Below are 25,388 nucleotides of genomic sequence, written 5' to 3' on the forward strand. Positions count from 1 at the left end.
CTGAGTCGATCTAAGCATGTCCGTCCGTCCGTCCGTCTGTCCGTCTGTCCGTCTGTCCGGCTGTCCGTCCGTCTGTGGAAATCACGCTAACTTCCGAACGAAACTAGCTATCGACTTGAAACTTGGCACAAGTAGTTGTTATTGATGTAGGTCGGATGGTATTGAAAATGGGACATATCGGCCCACGTTTACGTATAGCCCCCATATAAACCGATCCCCAAATTTGGCTTGCGGAGCCTTCCGGAGCAGCAAAATTCATCCGATCCGGTTGAAATTTGGTACGTGGTCTAAGTATACGGTCTCTAACAACCATGCAAAAATTGGTCCATATCGGTCCATAATTATATATAGCCCCCATATAAACCGATCCCCAGATTTGACCTCCGGAGCCTCTTGGAGGGGCAAAATTCATCCGATCCGGTTGAAATTTGGTACCTGATGTTAGTATACGGTCTCTAACAACCATGCAAAAATTGGTCCATATCGGTCCATAAATATATATAGCTCCCATATAAACCGATCCCCAGATTTGACCTCCGGAGCCTCTTGGAGGAGCAAACTTCATCCTACCCGATTGAAATTTGGTACGTGGTGTTAGTATATGGTCTCTAACAACCATGTAAAAACTGGTCCATATCGGTCCATAATTATATATAGCTCCCATATAAACCGATCCCCAGATTTGACCTCCGGAGCCTCTTGGAGGGGCAAAATTCATCCGATCCGTTTGAAATTGGGTACCTGATGTTAGTATACGGTCTCTAACAAGCATGCAAAAATTGGTCCATATCGGTCCATAATTATATATAGCTCCCATATAAACCGATCCCCAGATTTGAACTCTGGAGCCTCTTGGATGAGCAAAATTCATCCGATCCAATTGAAATTTAGTACGTGGTGTTAGTATATGGTCTCTAACAACCATGCAAAAATTGGTCCATATCGGTCCATAATTATATATAGCTCCCATATAAACCGATCCCCAGATTTGACCTCCGGAGCCTCTTGGAGGAGCAAAAGTCATCCGATGCGGTTGAACTTTGGTACATTTCGTTAGTATATGGCCTCTAACAGCCATGTAAAAATTGTCAAATTTTATTACTATAGAAAGTTTTGTCAAAATTTCATTTCTATAGAAAGTTTTGTAAAAAGTTTATTTCTATAGCAATGTTTGTCAACATTTTATTTCCATAGAAAATTTTGTCAAAATTTTATTTCTATAGTAAATTTTGTAAAAAATTTATTTCTGTAGAAAATTTTGTCAACATTTTATTTCTATAGACAATTTTGTCAACATTTTATTTCTATAGAACATTTTGTCAACATTTTATTTCTATAGAAAATTTTGTCAACATTTTATTTCTATAGAAAATTTTGTCAAAATTGTATTGCTATAGAAAATTTTGTCAATATTTTACTTCCATTGAAAATTTTGTCAACATTTTATTTCTATAGAAAATTTTGTCAAGTTTTTATTTCTATAGAAAATTTTGTCAAAATTTTATTCCTATAGAAAATTTTGTCAAACTGAATTATATACGTATTTAATCGGCCTTTTTTTTTTTTGTTTAATATCCCTTATGGACTAACTTACTATTTAGCTGACAGTGTTAAAAAGTTTTACGATACCTTGCCATCGGCAAGTGTTATCGCAACCCAAGTAATTCGTTTGTGGATGACACCCTTTAGTAGAAGTTCCTACGCAATCCATGGTGGAGGGTACATAAGATTCGGCCTGGCCGAACTTACGGCCGTATATACTTGTTTTTTTTTTTCAGTAAAAAATCTGCAGTAAAAACATTCTCCAACTATGAAATGCTTCATAAATTTTCTATAGAAATAACATTTTGACAAAATTTTCTACAGAAATAAAATTCTGGCAAAAATTTCTATAGAAATAAAATTTTGAAAAAAGTTTCTACAGAAATAAATTTTTGACAAAATTTTGTATAGAATTTATATTTTCACAAAATTTCCTAAAAACATAAAATGATGGCAAAATTTTCTATAGAAATAAAATTTTGACAAAATTTTCTATAGAAATATACAATTTTGACAAAATTTTCAATGGCAGTAAAATTTTGGTAGATTATTTTTGGCTCGAGTGCCAATCGTGATTTTTCTGTGATTGGGGATCGGTTTATTTGGGGGCTATATATAATATAGATCGATACGGAGCATGTTTAGCATGGTTGTTAGCGGCCATACACAAGCGAAATGTACCAAATTTCAACCAGATCGGATGAATTTTACTCCTTCAAGAGGCTCCGGAGGTCAAATCTGGGGATCAGTTTATATGGGGGCTACATATAATTATCAACCGATATGGACCAATTTTTGCATGGTTCTTAGAGACCATATGCTAACACCACGTACTAAGTTTCAACCGGATCGGATGAATTTTGCTCCTTCAAGAGGCTCCGGAGGTCAAATCTGGGTATCAATTTATATAAGGGCTATATATAATTATGGACCGATATGGACCAATTCTAGCATGGTTGATAGAGATCATATACTAACACCACGTACCAAATTTCAACCGGATCGGATGAAATTTGCTTCTCTTAGAGGCTTTGCTAGCCAAATCTGGGGATCGGTTTATATGGGGTATATATAATTATGATGTGGACCAATTTTTGCACGGTTCTTAGAGACTATATACCAACACCATGTACCAAATTTCAGCCAGATCGGATGAAATATGCTTCTCTTAGAGGCTCCGCAAGCCAAATCTGGGGATCGGTTTATATGGGGCCTATATATAATTATGGACCGATGTGGACCAATTTGCGCATGGTTGTTAGAGACTATATACCAACACCATGCTCCAAATTTCAGCCGGATCGGATGAAATTTGCTTCTCTTTGAGGCCTCGCAAGCCAAATTTGGGGATCGGTTTATAAAGGGTGATTCTTTTGAGGTTAGGATTTTCATGCATTAGTATTTGACAGATCACGTGGGATTTCAGACATGGTGTCAAAGAGAAAGATGCTCAGTATGCTTTGACATTTCATCATGAATAGACTTACGATCTGCCACAACGTCGAATTTTCAGTGAATGGGCCCTAGAAAAGTTGGCAGAAAATCCGCTTTTTTATCGACAAATTTTGTTCAGCGATGAGGCTCATTTCTGGTTGAATGGCTACGTAAATAAGCAAAATTGCCGCATTTGGAGTGAAGAGCAACCAGAAGCCGTTCAAGAACTGCCCATGCATCCCGAAAAATGCACTGTTTGGTGTGGTTTGTACGCTGGTGGAATCATTGGACCGTATTTTTTCAAAGATGCTGTTGGACGCAACGTTACGGTGAATGGCGATCGCTATCGTTCGATGCTAACAAACTTTTTGTTGCCAAAAATGCAAGAACTGAACTTGGTTGACATGTGGTTTCAACAAGATGGCGCTACATGCCACACAGCTCGCGATTCTATGGCCATTTTGAGGGAAAACTTCGGAGAACAATTCATCTCAAGAAATGGACCGGTAAGTTGGCCACCAAGATCATGCGATTTGACGCCTTTAGACTATTTTTTGTGGGGCTACGTCAAGTCTAAAGTCTACAGAAATAAGCCAGCAACTATTCCAGCTTTAGAAGACAACATTTCCGAAGAAATTCGGGCTATTCCGGCCGAAATGCTCGAAAAAGTTGCCCAAAATTGGACTTTCCGAATGGACCACCTAAGACGCAGCCGCGGTCAACATTTAAATGAAATTATCTTCAAAAAGTAAATGTCATGGACCAATCTAACGTTTCAAATAAAGAACCGATGAGATTTTGCAAATTTTATGCGTTTTTTTTTTTAAAAAAGTTATCAAGCTCTTAACAAATCACCCTTTATGAGGGCTATATATAGTTATGGACCGATGTGGACCAATTTTTGCATGGTTGTTAGAGACTATATACCAACACCATGTACCAAATTTCAGCCAGATCGGATGAAATATGTTTCTCTTAGAGGCTCCGCAAGCCAAATTTGGGGGTCCGTTTATATGGGGGCTATATATAGTTATGGACCGATGTGGACCAATTTTTGCATTGTTGTTCGAGACTATATACCAACACCATGTTCCAAATTTCAGCCGGATCGGATGAAATTTGCTTCTCTTTGAGGCCTCGCAAGCCAAATTTGGGGATCGGTTTATATGGGGGCTATATATAATTATGGACCGATGTGGACCAATTTTTGCATTGTTGTTCGAGACTATATACCAACACCATGTTCCAAATTTCAGCCAGATCGGATGAAATATGCTTCTCTTAGAGGCTCCGCAAGCCAAATTTGGGGGTCCGTTTATATGGGGGCTATACGTAAAAGTGAACCGATACAGCCCATTTGCAATACCATCCGACCTGCGTCAATAACAACTACTTGTGCCAAGTTTCATGTCAATAGCTTGTTTCGTTCGGAAGTTAGCGTGATTTCAACAGACGGACGGACGGACGGACATGCTCAGATCGACTCAGAATTTCACCACGACCCAGAATATATATATACTTTTTCTTAGAGCAATATTTCGATGTGTTACAAACGGAATGACAAAGTTAATATCCCCCCCATCCTATGGTGGAGGGTATACAAACTATATATATGTAGAGCATAGATGATCCAAGATCTAGAAATAAAGAACTAAAAAAAATCACCTGGCACTCAAATCATCAATCGACAACTAATGAAAACTATCGCTCATAGTTAGTACTTCTCAAATGCTCGGATATCCTCTTAGAATAGAAAATTACCCACAAGAAAATTATTTCCCACACACAGAATATTCAACACCCGAAACGAAAATGATGGAATAAAGTGAATTTTGATGATTTCCTCCCTCTCTCTCTCCGTCTATCCATCAACACTCTCAGTGATGATGACTATACCTCTGACAACTAAAAACTTTACACTTCATTTAACTAATTCACGATTATTCACACCTTCATACAAATGAGATGAATCTCTTTGATGGCAGAGCTAAGCTGAAAAATAAAATCACAAAATTATGCGACACATCCTGATGCGATGTTCAAAAGAGACCATTAATGCTACAGGACGCATTGAAATGACGAAGCAACAAAATAGAAACGTCAACACAAATGTAAACCACCACTAAACAGGCTTGGGCTGTAGTAGATATGGAAATTCTGATTGGCATTTAGACATTAACTACTTCAATTTTTTTCAATAAGGGATCAAAGGGGGTAATCATTTGGAATGATAAAAATTTAACTGTTTATATATTGAAATTTAAAATTAATTAAGTTAATATTGGGTGGTCGAAAATGTCGTTTTGTTATTTTTGGAGTAATCTAACTCCAGTGCTACCAATCACGTTGCGTCATATCATTTGATGTTGGAAAAGTGACATTTTAAGCATCAATTCTATGTTTAGATCAATGACAGCGGACCTACTTTTTATAGGACGGTTCACATTGCGGTGAAACCACTTAGAGAAACTTTGAAACACACAGAAATGCCACCAGCATTACTGAGAGGTGTTCGACCCATCACTGAAAATCTTTTTGGTGTTTAGTTGAAACTGGGATTAAACCCACGACCCTTACGAAGCAAGGCGGACATGGTAACCATTGCACCATGATGACTCCGAGTATACTAACCATTTTAGCAAGGTGTCTCAAATTTTTTAAAATAAATAAATGTTTGTAGAACTATGTTTTTTATTGTTTCAAAACACACACTAAAAATTCTATCACTCCAATTTTTTTTATAGAATATTCAAAATTAATGTTTCTTTAAATACTGCTGTAAAACGAATTAATAACATGGACCGCTATATTGATGACAGCATATGGATTACCTTTCATGTCGCTTTCCTCCAAAAAAAAGTGGAATAAAAATCGAAGACTGTCACTCATCACAAAGAGGAACTAAGACCAAAAAAAGTCCAGTTAAAAAAAAAAAAATCTCATCCTGTGGCATTAGAATTGAACAGGGTGTTGATGATGACAACAATGATGATGGTCGTTCGAGTCGCTGATCAAAACATCACCACCATTCACGAATATCAACCACACAACATAAACGCACATTAACTGATATGGTTACTCGATGGAGTTGTGGTGTTCTCTGCCAGGATAATGTGATGTTCATGTTGTTGAGAATACCATAATGCATCAAACACAGGCAACATCATCATCATCATCAACAACAACGGTAGCAAGCAACAGCTCCGTATTTCAATCAATTAATCTAATTTAAATTTCCTTTTCAGTTTTTTTATTCATTTTAGCAAATGTGAAAAAATTTCATCCACCACTACAACCACCTTCATTGACTTGGCATTCTTCAAAGGTAGCATAAAGCGAAAGTACTTGCAATGCAACAACTGTGCGAATTTTTTATTCTGTCACAGTGTTGGCCTTGAAGTCCATGTTCGTGTTGTTTGTTACATTAAATCCTGTAAGCTCATCAACATCATCATCATCAGGTTGCTTTAGTCCTTGATCAGACTTGGACTACCACGATTCACTTCAGTGGCATCACAAGTGGAAACGATTATGCATAATCACTTTTTCCACCATTGCCATCATTTACTTACTGGCTGATTCACCACTTACTCACTCGCTCTTTCCAATGGGCCAGGAGTAGTATAAGCCACTTTGGCTGCATTTTGGTCCTTTATTCCCGTCCAGGTTGATGAAGCGTTCTTAAGTATTATTGAATATACAATAGAAAGAAAAATATAAAGGGGGTTAAGAGAATATGCTCATTCGTCTCGATGGCATGAATGAAATGCAGATTTTTTTCTGTTACTTTAAATCTGGGGTGAATTGAAAATAAGCTGTTAAAGTAACGAATTTTTAACAACCCTTTTTAGGTGGCGACAATTGTCCTTTACCCAAACACCAAGAGATTGAAGCTAACTTTCAATTCCCAAATCATAATCAAATAATTATGAAGACTTCCATGAGGATTACAAACATCTAATACAGTACTGAAAACATATGAGAATTATGATATCTTTATTCAACCAGACATATATTACTTCCTTTTCAAGGATTAAAATGGATGGACCATAGATTGCATTTCCATTCATGCAAATCAAAACGATTTGCATGAATGGGAAATTTTGTAAATTTTTTTTCCTATATGAAATTTTATCAAAAATTTATCGCTATACAATTTTATAAGAATTTTATGTCTACAGAAAATTTTATGTCCATAGAAAATTTTCTGAAAATTTTTTTCTCTATAGACCATTACCTAAAAATTTTATCTCTATAGAAAATTTGCTAAAAAAAAGGCTGTGGAAAGGTTCATTCGCCCGAACCGAAACATGTACAGTCCAGGCGTGTATAGATTTGTATCTGGCGTTTTCTTTTCAATGGCTCTATTAACCATGTTCCTTAATCTATATCTGTCCATAAAGCTCGAATAATAATTGTATAATTAGATATAATGCATTTGGACGTCAATTGCCTGTTTCGGTATCAGGCTAACATGTAATATAATAAGCAACGATGAGCCCGTCGTAAAACTAGGAAAAACACGACTAATGTACGCGTTAGAATTGTTGTTGTATCCTGGAAACCAGTTTCTGTTAATTGTCATATGTTGTAGTTGACTGTAGAAACAATAAGCATTGTTCGACTGTTCACCACTTAGGTGAATTCTAACAAATTAGCTTTCTAAAAATAAATTTCGTGTTGTTGCATTACTATGTAACAAAACGAAATAAAAATAAGATTAAGGGACTTGTAAGTTATATGAAAAGATGATGTACAGTGGGAGAAAAGATGATTCAATTTGTAAGAGGAAATTTCCCAAATGTTTTCTCCATAAGGAGTTAGCATAAAGGGCCCAAAATTGAGTTATCTCTCCCAGCCAGATCTATACTAAAGGCTGTGGAAAGGTTCATTCGCCCGAACCGAAACATGTACAGTCCAGGCGTGTATAGATTTGTATCTGGCGTTTTCTTTTCAATGGCTCTATTAACCATGTTCCTTAATCTATATCTGTCCATAAAGCTCGAATAATAATTGTATAATTAGATAAAAATTTTATCTCTATAGAAAATTTGCTAAATCTCTAGAAATCTTTCTGAAAATTTAATCTCTACGGAAAATTTTACGTGAAACGCAATTTTTTTTTTCAAAATTTTATCTCTATAGAAAATTTTCTGAAAATTTTATCTATATAGAAAATTTTATCTCCATAGAAAATTTTCTGAAAATTTTATCTCCGTAGAAAATTTTCGGAAAATTTTATCTCCGTAAAAATTTTTCTGAAAATTGTATCTCTATAGAACATTTTCTGAAAATGTTATCTCTATAAAAGATTTTGTCAAAATTTTATTACAGAAGGTTAGGTAAGATGGCAACCCGATGTATCAGGATCACTTAGACTATTCAGTCCATTGTGATATCACATTGGTGAACTTCTCTCTTATCTCTGAGTGCTGCCCGATTCCATGACAAGAGACCTCCTTTTTATAGCCGAGTCCGAACTGCATTCCACATTGCAGTGAAACCACTAAGAGAAGCTTTGAAACCATCAGAAATGTTACCAGCATTACCGAGGTGGGATAATCCACCGCTGAAAAACTTTTTGGTGTTCGGTCAAAGCAGGAATCGAACCCACGACCTTGTGTATGCAAGGCGGGGATGCTAACCATTGCACCACGGTGGCTCCCTTTATTACAGAAAATTTTGTCAAAATTTTATTTCTATAGAAAATTTTGTCAAAATTTTATTTCTATAGAAAATTTCGCCAAAATTTTATTTCTATAGAAAATGTTGTCAATATTTTATTTCTATAGGAAATATTGTCAGCATTTTATCTTTATAGAAAATGTTCAACATTTTATCTCTATAAAAAAATTTGTCAACATTTTATCTCTATAGAAAATTCTGTAATCATTTTATCTCTTTAGAAAATTTTGTCAAAATATTATATCTAAAGACAATTTTGTCAAAATTTTATCTCTATAGAAAATTTTGTCTAAATTTTATACGTATAGCAAATTTTGTCAACATTTTCTATATAAAATTTTGTCAACATTCTATCTCTATCGATAATTCTTTAATTAAAAATTAATTAATAATTTTATTTCTTTAGAATATATTGACAAAATTTTATCTCTATTGGAAATTTTATTTTTATAGAAAATTTCGTCAAAATTTTATTTCTATAGAAAATTTTGTCAACATTTTATCTTTATAGAAAATTTTGTCAAAATGTTATCTCTGCCGAAAATTTTTTCAAAATTTTATCTCTATAGAAAATTTTGTCAAAATTTTATTTCTATAGAAAATTTTGTCAAAATTTTATTTCTATAGAAAATTTTGTCAAAATTTTATTTGTATAGAAAATTTTGTCAAAATTTTATTTCTATAGAAAATTTTGTCAAAATTTTATTTCTAGAGAAACTTTTGTCAAAATGTTATCTCTGCCGAAAATTTTGTCAAAATTTTATCTCTATAGAAAATTTTGGCAAAATGTTATCTCTGCCGAAAATTTTGCCAAAATTTTATCTCTATAGAAAATTTTGCCAAAATTTTATTTCTATAGAAAATGTTGTCCAAATTTTATTTGTATAGAAAATTTTGTCAAAATTTTATTTGTAGAGAAACTTTTGCCAAAATTTTATTACAGAAAATTTTGTCAAAATTTTTCTTTTCTATGGACAATTTTGCCAAAATTTTATTCTATAGAAAATGTTGTCCAAATTTTATTTGTATAGAAAATTTTGTCAAAATTTTATTTCTAGAGAAACTTTTGTCAAAATTTTATTACAGAAAATTTTGTCAAAATTTTTCTTTTCTATGGACAATTTTTTCAAAATTTTATTTCTATAGAAAATTTTGTCAACATTTTATTTCTATAGAAAATTTTGTCAAAATTTTATCTGTATCGAAAATCTTGTCAAAATTTTATTTCTATAGAAAATTTTGTCAAAATTTTATCTTTATAGAAAATTTTTTCAAAATTTTATCTCTATAGAAAATTTTTTCAAAATTTTATCTCTATAGAAAATTTTTTCAAAATTTTATCTCTGTAGAAAATTTTATCAAAATTTTATCTCTATAGAAAATTTTGTCAAAATTTTATCTCTGCTGAAAATTTTGTCAAAATTTTATCTTATAGAAATTTTTTTCAAAATTTTATACGTATAGCAAATTTGGTCAAAATTTTTGATATAAAATTTTGTCAACATTCTATCTCTATCGAAAATTTTGTCAAGATTTTATTTCTATAAAAAATTTCGTCAAAATTTTATTTCTTTAGAAATTTTTGTCAAAACTTTATCTCTATCGAAAATTGTGTCAAAATTTTATCTCTATAGAAAATCTTGTCAAAATGTTATCTCGATAGAAACTTTTGTCAAAATTTTATTATAGAAAATTTTGTCAAAATTTTTTTTTTCTATAGACAATTTTTTCAAAATTTTATTTCTATAGAAAATTTTGTCAAAATTTTATCTATATAGAAAATTTTGTCAAAATGTTATCTATATAGAAAATTTTGTCAAAATTTTATTTCTATAAAAATTTTTCTGCAAATCTTATATCTATAGAAAATATTCTGAAAATGTCATCTCTATTTTTTATCTTTATAGAAAATTTTGTCAAAATTTTATCTCTATAGAAAATTTTTTAAAAATTTTATTTCTATGGCAAATGTGGCCAAAGTTTTATTTCTATAGAAAATTTTGTCAAAATTTTATGTATATAAAAATTTTTTGTCAAACTCTTATCCCTATAGAAAGTTTTGTCAAAATTTTATCTCTATAGAAAATTTTTTCAAAATTTTATACGTATAGCAAATTTGGTCAAAATTATCTATATAACATTTTGTCAACATTCTATCTCTATGGAAAATGTTGTCAAGTTTTTATCTCTATGGAAAATTTTTGTCAAAATTTTATCTCTATGGAAAATTTTTGTCAAAAATTTTTTATAGAAATTTTTCTGCAAATCTTATATCTATAGAAAATATTCTGAAAATTTCATCTCTATAGAAAATTTTCTGAAAATTTTATCTTTATACAAAATATTCTGAAAATTTTATCTTTATACAAAATATTCTGAAAATTTTATCTCTATAAAAATGTTATCAAATTTTATCTCTATAGAACATTTTGTAAAAATTTTATTTCTATAAAAAATGTTGTCAAAATTTTATCGCTATAGAAAATTTTTTCAAAATTTTATACGTATAGCAAATATGGTCAAAATTATCTATATAACATTTTGTCAACATTCTATCTCTATCGAAAATTGTGTCAAAATGTTATCCCAATGGAAATTTTTTGTCAAAATTTTATCTCTATAGAGAGTTTTGTCAAAATTTATTTCTATAAAAAATTTTCTACAAATCTTATATCTATAGAAAATATTCTGAAAACTTCATCTCTATAGAAAATTTTCTGAAAATTTTATCTCTATAGAAAATTTTCTGAAAATTTTATCTCTATAAAAAATTTTATCAAAATGTTACCTCTATAGAACATTTTGTAAAAATTTTATTTCTATAAAAAATGTTGTCAAAATTTTATTTCTATAAAAAATTTTGTCAAAATTTTATTTTTGTAAAGAATTTTGTTAAAATTTTATTTCTATGGAACATTTTCTTAAACTTTTATGTCTATAGAAAATTTTGTCAAAATGGTACCTCTTAACCCTTTCTTCATATTTTCAGCTCAATTACAATAAACCCCTTCTTTGTTTCCATAGACCTTAGGTTTTAGTTTAATTTTCGTCAATCAGTTGTATTCCGCAGGCTATGCACACTGCATAGATTGAGTGTCCATCAAAGTTTTTGTTTGCTCTCTTGGTAGCTGACATTTTAGAATTTTGACTTTCAAATCTCCCTTTCCTGAGCTACAGAAAAAAATACCATTCCAAATCTTTTGTTTTTTTCTCCAAATTCATATCAAATATCTGAATGTCCGTCTGTCCTGTAAAACTATCTGTTTATCTGTCATTCATTGTGACACCGCCGGGATGGTAGTAGAGGCAAAAATACAAGGCGGAGTAGTGGGCAATGGCAATATTAGTGACTGTGGCTATGGTATGGTGCAGTGCTATACTCATCTTCCATTAGTTTGCTAGAATCCAGGAACCAACCCTTTTATGCCACTATGTTTGTATGTTTTTCTTGATCTGATATCGGGAGAACAGAACAAAAAAATTCTAAAACTCATCCTTTTACATTAGGGGAGCGAGAGAGGGAGAGAGGAAGAGAAAAAAGTGCGAAAACCCTGTGGCAATTTCAATACTGACAGATGGCATGTCTGAAGCATGAACTTGAAATACCAGATTTCAAATCCTGTAACACACACACACTAAAGCATTTGCCACAACACGAATTTGGCACACGTTGCATTTTTAAGCCGTTTTTATTCGAATGCTACCTTGATTGTTCACCAGGATTTCTTTCATTCGAGCTGCTGGTGGTGTTGCTTTTTTCTCTTTGGACTATTATTTCCGTAACAGGATAATGGTTGAACAGGCTAAAGATTGGATTTCATTCGAAAGTCCTTCACTATAAACTAGTCCTTCTATGAAAATGAAATAAAAAACAAAACAAAACAACTCGACAGGACAACTCGCATGGACACAAAAAACCTGAACACCGAAAAGTGGTTACAAATGGCACAAAAAAAAAGTGCAATAAAAACTGTTGATATTGAAAAAGTGAACAAACTTCAGTGGTATGGAAGGAGGAGGTAAGTTTTTTTATTCCTACACTCGTTTGCTTTGTCCTGGCAAAGGATGGTAAAATTACATTTTTTACTAAATTTTCCAGAGGTTATGATGGTGGAATTCAGCTGGGATCTTTAGCCATTTATGCCGGAACATCTATGGATTTAAAACTTTAGCCTTTGTTTACATTTATGGCAATTTAGTTACCGGTCAGCGTTCGTTGTTATTTGTTTTTCCTAGACTATTGGTCATGGATGCTTTCTAGGGCTATGCAGAATTAAAAAAAATAAGGTAAAATAAGGTTTTATAGTAGACTCACTATCATGGGATGAATGGTGTAATCAGAGTAAACGTACAAACAATTTTTAAGATCTATGATATGTTGACGTTTAAGACCTCGATATACAAAACTGCTATCTCATACAGTAATTCACTCGAACCAAAAATAATCTACTAACATTTAAAGAAAATTTTACCAAAAAACTACGAAATAAAAAAATAGTATTTTTTGGACAAATGGGGTTATTATGAACAATTGTTTCTTCGAAAGAAATTATGTATTTTTTTAGAAGTTTTTTTATTATTTTATGATTGCACTAATAGCGACAATTTATTTATGTGCATGTTTTCCCTTGAATTATAAATGTGTCGAAGGTTAAAATATCTTTAGCTTGCACCAACAGGAGAAAATTGCTATTTCTACAAGAAGGGAGAACTTACCCACAATGAATTTTGATTGTATGACCTAAAACGACAATTGAAATTTTTAAAGATGTTGAGTTAATATTGAATTTAGAGAAAACTTAGTTAAAATTTATTTTATTTTATATAAAAACTTCTCAAAATTTCATTTTCGTAAAAAATTTCTTTTGTATAAGATTTTTTTTTCACAATTTTATTCCTAGAAAAAGTTTTGTCAAGATTGTCAAAATTCTATGTCTATAGAAAATTTTATCAAAATTTTATTTCTATAGAATAATTTTGTTAAAATTTTATTTCTATAGAAAATTTGTCAAAATTTTACTTCTATAGAAAATTTTGTCAAAATTTTATTTCCAAATTTGTCAAAATTTTAATTATTTATTATAGAAAAATTTGTCAAATTTTTAGTTTTACAGAAAAACTGTAGACAAATGTATTTATATAGAAAATTTGCCAAATACCCCTTAGTTGGAGAGAAATTTTATTTGCAAAATCGATTTTTTTGGTTAAAATTTGTTTAAATTTTATTTCTATACAAATTTTATCAAAATTTTATTTCTATAGAAAATTTTGTCAAAATTTTATTTTTATAGAAATTTTGTCAAAATTTTATTTCTATAGAAAAATTTTGTCAAAATTCCATTTCTATAGAAGATTTTGTCAACATTTAATTTCTATAGAAAACTTTATCAAAATTTTATTTCTATGGAAAATTTTTCAAAAATTTTTTTCCATAGAAAATTTGTCAAAATTTTATTTCTATAGAGAATTTTGGCAATATATTATTTCTATAAAATTTTTGTCAAAATTTTAATTATTTATTATAGAAAAGTTTGTCAAAATTTTATTTCTATAGAAAATGTTGCCAAAGGTTTATTTGCATAGAAAATTTGTCAAATTTTTATTTCTATAGAAAAACTGTAGAAAAATGTATTTATATAGAAAATTTGCCAAATACCTCTTAGTTGGTGAGAAATATTGTTTGCAAAATCGGTTTTTTTGGTCAAAGTTTGTGAAAATTTTATTTCTATAGAATAATTTTGCAAAATTTTATTTCTATAGAAAACTTTGTCAAAAATTTTATTTCTATAGAAAATTTTGTCAAAATTTCATTTCTATAAAAGATTTTTTTATCAAAATTTTATTTCTATAGAAAATTTTGTCAAGATTTTATTTATATAAAAAACTGTAGATAAATGTATTTATATAGAAAATTTGCCAAATACCTCTTAGTTGGAGCGAAATATTGTTTGCAAAATCGATTTTTTTGGTCAAAATTTGTCAAAATGTTATTTCTATAGAAAATTTTGTCAAAATTTTATTTCTATAGAATATTTTTGTCAAAATTTTATTTCTATAGAATATTTTTGTCAAAATTTTATTTCTATAGAAATTTTGTCAAAATATTATTTCTATAGAAAATTTTGTCAAAATTTTATTGCTATAGAAATTTTGTCAAAATATTGTTTCTATAGAATTTTTGTCAAAATATTATTTCTATAGAAATTTTGTCAAAATTTTATTTCTAAAGAAAATTTTGTCAAAATTTTATTTCTATAGAAAAATTGTAGAAAAATGTATTTATGGTGCCAAATACCTCTTAGTTGGAGAGAAATATTGTTTGCAAAATCAATTTTTTGGTCAAAATTTGTAAAAATGTTATTTCTATAGAAATTTTGTCAAAATTTTATTTCTATAGAAATTTTGTCAAAATTTTATTTCTATAGAACATTTGTCAAAATGTTATTTCTATAGAAAATTTTGTCAAAATTTTATTTCTATAGAAAATGTTTGTCAAAATTTTATTTTTATAGAAAATTTTTTCAATATTTTATTTCTACGGAAAATTTTGTCAAAATTTTATTTATATAGAAATTTTGTCAAAATTTTATTTCTATAGAAAATTTTGTAAAAATTTTATTTCTATAGAAAATTTTGTCAAAACGTTATTTCTATAGACATTTTGTCAAAATTTTATTTCTATAGAAATTTTGTCAAAATTTTATTTCTATCGAACATTAGTCAAAATTTTATTTCTATGGAAAATTTTATCAAAATTTTATTTCTATAGAAAATTTTGTCAAAATTTTATTTCTATACTTGTAGAAAATTTGTCAAAATTTTATTTCTATACTTGTAGAAAATTTGTCAAAATTTTATTTCTATAGAAAATTTTGTCAAATTATTATTTCTATAGAGAATTTTTTCAATTTTTTTCCTGTAGAAAAAATTTCAAAAAATCATTTCTATAGAAAATTTGTGAAGTACCTCTTAGGTGGCGAAGAATATTTTTTGCAAAATCTACCTAAACCTCAATATTTCTACCAATATGTAAAAAAAATCTACCATTTTTGGTAGAATTCTACAACTGTGGCAACCGTGACTGTAATCGTTGTACTTACACCGAAGCTTATTTGAAAACTAACCCTTTCACCGTTATCTCGCCTTTCGGCATCCAAACTTACTTGGTCTCTTTCGCTTTGGATTTTCTTCTAAGAGGTAAGGTAAATAATTTATTAAATAAAGCCCAATATTTTAGTTCATATTCTAAGCCAGTGACTTTTATTTCTTTTCTCCTTTTATGTGCCACGCATTCATTGGTCTTTAGAACATCTAACATAGTGTCCATATTGATATGAGATGGAATGGCAGAATTTGTTAGGTACCTTCGCCGGAACCGCCTTCGCACTACATTGAGGTGGACTCCGCGTGGTCCGTAAGCGTCTCGTTGTAGTCCGCATCCAGACTAAAGCTAACATTACTCACGCCTTCGTGTATATGTCAACCTTTTTCTTAAGGAGAACGTTTTCTGCTAATTCCTGTAGTTCTTCATACGATTCAGACACTTTCCGTGACCAGAGAGCATCTAAGTTATGTAATAACAGGTTGGCTGATAAGTCCCCGGTCTGACACATAGATGGCGTCGCTAGTATTAAATGCATATTATTTTTATACTAGCGTAACCCGGCCCGCTTCGCTGCGCCTTCCGAAGCGTATTTGTAGAAACATTTTGCGTTTACTTAGTCAACCATATCGTTCGTGCTGAAAACAAATTCGAAAAGATTTGAATTCTTTCAAACAAATCGGACTACTTGCTTTTTCATTTTTTTACATAATCTTCTGTATTCAAGTAGTTGGTAGAAAATTTTACCACATTAACATTTGCTAAAATGTTGGAAAATGATGCACCCTCTACGTTGGCTGCCAATTTCATGTAAATTTAAGTTCTTTACTAAAAAGAAATCTGTCAGAAGCCTGTGCAAAAATCATAAAATTATGTACCGAGTTCCCACTTACGGACAACCCTCTACTTTCAATTTAAGAAAAAACAAACGGACAAAAGGGAACCCTCTCCCCACCTTCGCTCCACTCCGAACTGATATCGGACGATCACGTACCCTATATTAATTTCACAAACTACTCAATGGTCCCTATAAATTCTATCGAAGTAAATCGACTAAGTTTATTTCACTTTTCCTCTTCCCCAACCAGATATCAATAAATCGTGTACTATTTTAAAAATCATGTATTAATTTAATCACCAGTTCCCTGTAAAGTAGATCGGAGATGTTTAAATTTTGCACTATTGTTTTAAAGGGACGTTTCTTTCCCCGATACAATATCGACAAACACCGTAGTTAATAGCACCCTTCCATGAAAATTCTTGAAACTTTTCTTCAAGTGTGGGGCAAGGAAGGTTGCCTCTTCGTTCATAACCTTCCCCCACTGCCTTTGTAAATTTCAATAAAACTTAAGAATTTGTTTTTGCAGTTTTAGAGGAGGACCTCTTCCCCGACCAAATATCAAAAAGTGATGTAGCGTATCTTTTGTAAACGTCCCAGAAAATGTCAAGCAAATTATAAGCCTAAAGGGGCGGCCTCTCCTCCGTCCAAATATCACAAAATCAGGTATCAACTATTAATATCGTAACCTCTCCCCAGTCCTCTGTAAATTTCAAGTAACTCGGTAAAAGTTTGTTTCTCTGTATGTACTTAAGAGAAGCGGATGTCTCCCTATGCCCTTTTATTTTTATTAAAAAATCGAGAACCTGATATAAATTTCATAACCCATTTTTCCGTAAAATTTCAGTCGGGGGAGTTTAGTTTTGTTTGTACTTTCAAACAAAAAAATTCGGGCAAAGGGGTGGTCCCCCTCCCCGACCAAATATCGAAAAATAATGTAGCGGATTTTTGTCTAGATGCCAACCCCAACATTCAATGAAAATTTCAAGCAAATCGCATAATTTTGATCTAAGTTTCAAAAAGTAGGGCAAGAGGGAGGTCCCCCTCCCCGTCCACATATGAAATCATCAGGTACCCCATATTAATTCCATAACCTCACCGCATGTTCTCTGTAAATCTCAGATAATTTAGAGAATTTTAGTTTTTTCACTGTACTTGAAAAAAGTCGAACAAAGGGGAGGTCCCCCTCCGCCACCAAATATCGAAATATAAAGTAGCGGATCTTTGTCTAGATGCCAACCCCAACCTTCGATGAAAATTTCAAGCAAATCGGACAACTTTGTTCCAATTTTCAAAAATTCCGACAAAGGGGAGGTCCCCTCCGCGACCAGGTGTCAAAACATGAGGTACCCTGTTTTCACCACATGAACGCCCCCTATGATCTCTGAAAGTTTCAAGTAAATCGGTTCAGCCGTTTCGGAGCCAACTCGGAACATACAAACAAACAATCAAACAAACAAATAAACAAACATAGATTGAATTTTATATATATAGATAGTACCAACCTTCAAATGATTCGTGTCAAAATTTGACGTCTGTAAGTCAATTAGTTTGTGAGATAGAGCGTCTTTTGTGAAGCAACTTTTGTTATTGTGAAAAAAAAATGACAAAAAAAGAAATTTCGTGTTTTGATAAAATACTGTTTTCTGAAGGGAAAAAATACGGTGGAAGCAAAAACTTGGCTTGATAATGAGTTTCCGGACTCTGTCCCAGGGAAATCAACAATAATTGATTGGTATGCAAAATTCAAGCGTGGTGAAATGAGCTCGGAGGACGGTGAACGCAGTGGACGCCCGAAAGAGGTGGTTACCGACGAAAACATCAACAAAATCCACAAAATGATTTTGAATGACCGTAAAATGAAGTTGATCGAGATAGCCGGGGCCTTAAAGATATCAAAGGAACGTGTTGGTCATATCATTCATCAATATTTGGTTATGCGGAAGCTCTGTGCAAAATGGGTGCCGCGCGAGCCTACATTTGACTAAAAACAACAACGTGTTGATGATTCTGAGCGGTGTTTGCAGCTGTTAACTCGTAATACACCCGAGTTTTTCCGTCGATATGTGACAATGGATGAAACATGGCTCCATCACTACACTCCTGAGTCCAATCGACAGTCGGCTGAGTGGACAGCGACCGTTGAACCGTCTCCGAAGGGTGGAAAGACTCAAAAGTTCGCTGGCAAAGTAATGGCCTCTGTTTTTTGGGATGCGCATGGAATAATTTTTATCGATTATCTTGAGAAGGGAAAAACCATCAACAGTGATTATTATATGGCATTATTGGAGCGTTTGAAGGTCGAAATCGCGGCAAAACGGCCCCATATGAAGATGAAAAAAGTGTTGTTCCACCAAGACAATGCACCGTGCCACAAGTCATTGAGAACGATGGCAAAAATTCATGAATTGGGCTTCGAATTGCTTCCCCACCCACCGTATTCTCCAGATCTGGCCCCCAGCGACTTTTTCTTGTTCTCAGACCTCCATCTACCCATTGTCCCGTACCTCCATTGTTGCTGCCATTTATCTCGGGTCTCTTGTCACATGTTCGATATGTGGCAGCCCGATGTATCAGGCTCAATTAGACTATTCAGTCCATTGTGATACCACATAGGTGAACTTTTCTCTTATCACTGAGTGCTGCCCGATTCCATGTTAAGCTCAATGACAAGGGACCTCCTTTTTATAGCCGAGTCCGAACGGCGTTCCACATTGCAGTGAAACCACTTTGAGAAGTTTTGAAATCCTCAGAAATGTGACCAGCATTACTGAGGTGGGATAATCCACCGCTGAAAAACTTTTTGGTGTTCGGTCGAAGCAGGAATCGAACCCACGACCTTGTGTATGCAAGGCGGGCATGCTAACCATTGCACCACGGTGGCTCGATATCAAGTATGTCGCGCCCCGTAAATCTTTTGCAGCTCAATAGCCCGGAGGTCGATTTTGATCGTTCCTAATTTCCCCCTGATGTTGTGCAGCATGATGAAGTGAATATCAGAGTTGCCGTTCTCTGTACTGAAAGTAAAGTTTTTAACAACAGCAGCTTTTTCCGTTACGTACTCTATCTGCTACTTTTACAATGCAAATTTTTGATTTATGGTATGAAGAGTTGCATTATTAAGTAGAAAAATTATAACAATAACGAACAATTTCATTGTGCAATGAAACATCTCAGAGGATAGCAAAGGTCGCCTCAATGTTTTCTAATTTTGAGAGGTATCCACTTATGAGAGCTTAATTTTAATGTAATAACATAACATAACAAAGGTCTCACGACAATTGTCCACTTTTGAGAGGTGTTTTCTTTTCAGAGTGTCCATGTTTGAGATGTTTCACGGTATTCCTTCAGATACTTCGCCACCCTATTAATATTTTTACTGAACATGGACAAGTTACTAAATACTATTAATCTAAGACTATTCAACCATATCGTTGACAAGTACACCCACGATATCGCCGAAAAGGCTCTCATTTTCCGGGCACAATTAAAAACACAAAGTAACCATCATCGTGACAAGTGATGAATCGTGGATTTACGCGAATGAGATCGAAAGTAATCAGCAGTCGACTGTATGGGTGTTTCAAAATGAGCCAAATTCAGCAAAAGTTGCTCGCGCACCAAGCACTTCCAAGCTAATGATCCCCCGTTTTTTCTGTAAATGTGGACATGTCGCAATCGTAGCACTAGAACAACTCAGAACAGTAAATTATTAGTGGTACACAACCAACGGTATAGTCCTGACTAGACACGGAATGACTTCGTTTTATTCTCGTTCATAAGAAATAAAATTAGAGGTAAACGCTTTTCGACACCTGAAGAAGCGTTTGATGAGTTCAGAATGCTCGTTTTCAAGATACCTCAATCAGAGTGGCTACAATAAAATGAACTGTAACTGGAATAAATCTACCTGCTGAAGGTGGTTACAGTACCTATCACTCACCCTATATATGTTGCCTTCAGGTCTATATATCAAGCCCGATATTGTGATTAATACAAAACCGAGACGGAGAAAAATCTCATTTTGAACTTGATTTGAACTTTTCCCACCCACCTAAAAAGTCTTAGACCGAACAATGCCAATTTGGACAAAAAGTAAAATTAAACAGCCCACATAACCTGACATTACTGAAGTCTTCGATATTAACCAGCGACAGTTGCCACTGGCATTTGTCGACCAACACAAAAATCCTCACCGTTGATGATGAATGATGGGCTTTCGGCTAAGGGGATTGCAAAAAAAAAAAAAATAGACCAAGTCGAATAAAGTGAAACGTTTGTATTTGCTGATTACACGCATACAAAGGATCTAATGAGACCAAAAATGAAACAAAGTAAAACGCATGAAAAACGCACAAATAAAAGACGTCCAAATGCGACCCAAATCCACCCTGATCTTAACAAGAGCGAATTGCAAAAATAATGCGACTTCCAATGAGGGTTGAGATGAAATGCAATTAAAGGTGAGAGTGTAATGTGAACGTATAGCGAAGGTAAGGTTTGTTTCAATTGCCAAAAGGATAAGGGTCTCTATCCTGAGAGATATGGGTGAATGAAATGTGTGTGTGTGAGAGTGTGAGTGAGTGTGCAAATCTGCGAAAGGTGTATAAAGCCGCGTACATCTCATATGTGTGATTTGTTGTTTCTGTTATCCTTGGCGATGATGATAATGCTTCGGCTGGAGTTTGCTGATACAGCGATTGCAATTCCGATTGCTGTTATTACTGCTGATGTTCGTAGAGCTGAGACTGATTCCCTTGTATGGTTCGAGGGTATGAAATGTTCTATTGTTGTTGCTATTTAGCAAGGGGTTTTATGGATTATTAAGGTTTTTATTTCATCTGATGCGGCTACCGTCACACATTCACCTTCCTCCCAACCTTTGTTCCCAAGCATGGGAAGGGATACGTATATATTCTGACTTTACTTCACCACTTTCAGTTTTATTTCAGATTTCATTCAAATGTTCATTTGTCTACACACTCGATTGCATTTCACTCTTTGATATCGTTGTGCAAAATCTATGATGTGTTGCAAAGGTCCATACTACAAAAGGAATGTGTTAGTGAGTGTGTGTGAGAAAGAGGTAGGTCGAGGTATACATTGAGCCGGTGTGTCGCGTGCCACAAAAACCAAAAGAAAACAAATGAATCCGAAATGAAAATATTGCGATTATGGAACATTGCAAAATTGCTAAATGCTATTCAAGATTTACGTTTTGGTTTATATATCAAATAAAAATATAAAAAATGTTATCACAAGGTGTAATCGGAAAACAAGGACGATTAAAAGACCACTATTATGAAAGGATATTGGTAGAGGAACAAGGAAATAACCGCTGGGAACCCATTCGAAACACAGTGAATTGCATTACACTCAAAAACCGGGAGCCACCGTGGTGTAATGGTTAGCATGCCCGCCTTGCATACACAAGGTCGTTGGTTCGATTCCTGTTTCGATTGAACCCCAAAAAGTTTTTCAGCGGTGGATTATCCCACCTCAGTATGCTGGTGACATTTCTGAGGGTTTCAAAACTTCTCTAAGTGATTTCACTGCAATGTGAAACGCCGTTCGGACTCGGCTATAAAAAGGAGGTCCCTTGTCATTGAGCTTAACATGGAATCGGGCAGCACTCAGTGATAAGAGAAAAGTTCACCAATGCGGTATCACAATGGACTGAATATTCTAAGTGAGCCTGATACATCGGCATTTGCGTCCTCTAACTCCTCTAGGTCAGGGATGATGAAAAATAATTTTCCAAAAAAAAAAAAACTTTTTTGCAAAGTCTAAAGGTACTCCATCACCTTTACCAATTGGGATCACTATAGTTCCTTGAGTGAGAAAAACCCTAAGAGATGAACAAGTCGACTACCATATATCAATCCATTCATTCGTCATTCTAAAAAACATATTACCATCGAATTTCTACATCTGTCTTCTCTCTTATTGGATTACATTTTTATACAGGACCATAAAATAATAAGTAAGCCTACATATAAAAGTTGTATTTGTGGTATCAATTTTCTTTAAGTCCCACTTGTGGGCGCTTGTAACTCTGTGCCATCCTGTGGTATGTGTGGTATTTTGAGAATTTTGATATAGCTAAAAAACGAAGACGACACAGATTTTAATTTAAGAACTTAAAAAAGAATTTAAAGTGTGTCAAATATGCCGCGAGGGTACCAATGTAGCATTGCTTAATGAAAATGTACCAAACAGTACAAAAGTGTTAACTTTATCAATCCTGCTCTAGGTTAAGGGAATAATTTGACGTTTTCATTCTTAGATATTGGTCAAGTAGAAAGTAACAGGTTGGCTGACAAGTCCCCGGTCTGACACATAGATGGCGTCGCTAGATGCATATTATTTTTATATAGTACCAACCTTCAAATGATTCGTGTCAAAATTTGACGTCTCTAAGTCAATTAGTTTGTGAGATAGAGCGTCTTTTGTGAAGCAACTTTTGTTATTGTGAAAAAAATGGAAAAAAAGGAATTTCGTGTTTTGATAAAATACTGTTTTCTGAAGGGAAAAAATACGGTGGAAGCAAAAACTTGGCTTGATAATGAGTTTCCGGAATCTGCCCTAGGGAAATCAACAATAATTCATCGGTAGCAAAATTCAAGCGTGGTGAAATGAGCACGGAGGACGGTGAACGCAGTGGACGCCCGAAAGAGGTGGTTACCGACGAAAACGTCAAAAACAAGACTCAAAAGTCCGCTGGCAAAATAATGGCCTCTGTTTCTTGGGATGCGCATGGAATAATTTTTATCGATTATCTTGAGAAGGGAAAAACCATCAACAGTGACTATTAAAGGGTGATACGGTCAAAATTTGGTCAAGGGAAAACGCGTGTAAATCGGTGAAAACGTTTATTTAAAAAATCAAATTAAATTTCTTTTTCAAGTTCAATCAGTATAAAATTCAGGAAAAATATTCAGTTAGGCTTTCGCTTTTCCAAATCCGAATTGCCGGGCCTCACGCATGACACCTGCCATCAGATTTTCTACAGCCACCTTGTCCACCTTCTTCGCCGCAGAAAGCCAGTTTGCCTTGAACTGCTGCTCGTCCTTAGCAGTTTTTTTGGTCTTCTTTAGGTTCCGCTTGACAATAGCCCAGTATTTCTCAATTGGGCGGAGCTCTGGCGTGTTGGAAGGGTTCTTGTCCTTGGGAACCACCTGCACGTTGTTGGCGGCGTACCACTCCATGGCCTTTTTACCGTAATGACGAGATGCCAAATCCGGCCAAAACAGTACGGAACAACCGTGTTTCTACAGGAAAGGCAGCAGACGTTTATTCAAACACTCTTTCACGTAAATTTCTTGGTTGACAGTCCCGGAAGCTATGAAAATGCTGCTTTTCAAGCCACAGGTACAGATGGCTTGCCAAACCAGATATTTCTTTGCGAACTTTGACAGTTTTATGTGCTTGAAAATATCTGCTACCTTTCCCCTTCTTTTTGCCGTATAAAACTCCTGTCCCGGAAGCTGCTTGTAGTCGGCTTTGACGTAGGTTTCGTCGTCCATTACCACGCAGTCAAACTTCGTCAGCATCGTCGTGTACAGCCTCCGGGATTGCGCTTTGGCCGTCGTATTTTGTTTATCATCGCGATTTGGAGTCACTATCTTCTTGTAAGTCGATAGTCCGGCTCGTTTTTTGGCTCGATGCACGGTTGTAGACGATACGCCCAGCTTATTTGCGGCATCTCGGAGAGAAAGGTTAGGGTTTCGCTTGAAACTACCGGCAACTCTCTTTGTCGTCTCAGCGGCTTCCGGTTTTCGATTTCCCCCCGATCCAGACTTCCTGGCTGTCGACAAACGTTCCCCAAACACTTTAATTACATTTGTAACGGTTGATTTGGCAACTTTTAGCGATTTTGCCAGCTTTGCGTGCGAGTAGCTCGGATTTTCGCGATGCGAGAGCAAAATTTTGATACGCTGCTCTTCTTGCTTGGACGGCATTTTGACAACTGAAGAGTGAATTCCAAAATCAAAATAGGAGCAACATTCTACACACACACAACTTCAAAATGAGGGGTGTTCAGGTTTTTTAAATGCAAAATTGAAAGAAATACGTCAAGTTTATATTGACCAAATTTTGACCGTATCACCCTTTATATGGCGTTATTGGAGCGTTTGAAGGTCGAAATCGCAGCAAAACGGCCCCATATGAAGAAAAAAAAGTGTTGTTCCACCAAGACCACGCACCGTGCCACAAGTCATTGAGAACGATGGCAAAAATTCATGAATTGGGCTTCGAATTGCTTCCCCACCCACCGTATTCTCCAGATCTGGCCCCCAGCGATTTTTTCTTGTTCTCAGACCTCAAATGGATGCTGGCAGGGAAAAAATTTGGCTGCAATGAAGAGGTGATCGCCGAAACTGAGGCCTATTTTGAGGCAAAACCGAAGGAGTACTACCAAAATGGTATCAAAAAATTGGAAGGTAGTTATAATCATTGTATCGCTCTTGAAGGGAACTATGTTGAATAATAAACACGAATTTTGACAAAAAAAATGTGTTTTTCTTTATTAGACCGGGGACTTATCAGCCAACCTGTTACGCTCCCACAAAATGGAAGGATATGCGATATAATTGTGTATAAAAATTATAAAAATGGCGAAAATCTATTCTACTGCAAAATGACCTAGACTGATGAGGACCACTTCCACTAAGGGGGTTGCGTCAACATACAAAAGCAAAATTTGATAAATGGAAATTGTTGAGAAGTCTCTCCTTCCTCACAGTGTTACTATTTGGTGCGGTTTATGGACTGGTGGGGTCATTG

The 25,388-nt window shown here is 33.9% G+C and overlaps 1 long non-coding RNA gene across 1 annotated transcript in view; it reads right to left on the minus strand.

Annotated features, from left to right (window-relative positions):
• Positions 1-25,388, minus strand: part of LOC142222421 (uncharacterized) — a 148,494-nt gene that overhangs the window by 44,329 nt on the left and 78,777 nt on the right. Inside the window, exon 2 of the long non-coding RNA XR_012718310.1 lies at positions 13,378-13,402. This is a non-coding gene — a long non-coding RNA (uncharacterized LOC142222421). The remainder of the gene's footprint in view (positions 1-13,377; positions 13,403-25,388) is intronic.

This window comes from Haematobia irritans, chromosome 1, assembly GCF_050003625.1.
Source record: "Haematobia irritans isolate KBUSLIRL chromosome 1, ASM5000362v1, whole genome shotgun sequence".
Classification (NCBI taxonomy): domain Eukaryota; kingdom Metazoa; phylum Arthropoda; class Insecta; order Diptera; family Muscidae; genus Haematobia; species Haematobia irritans.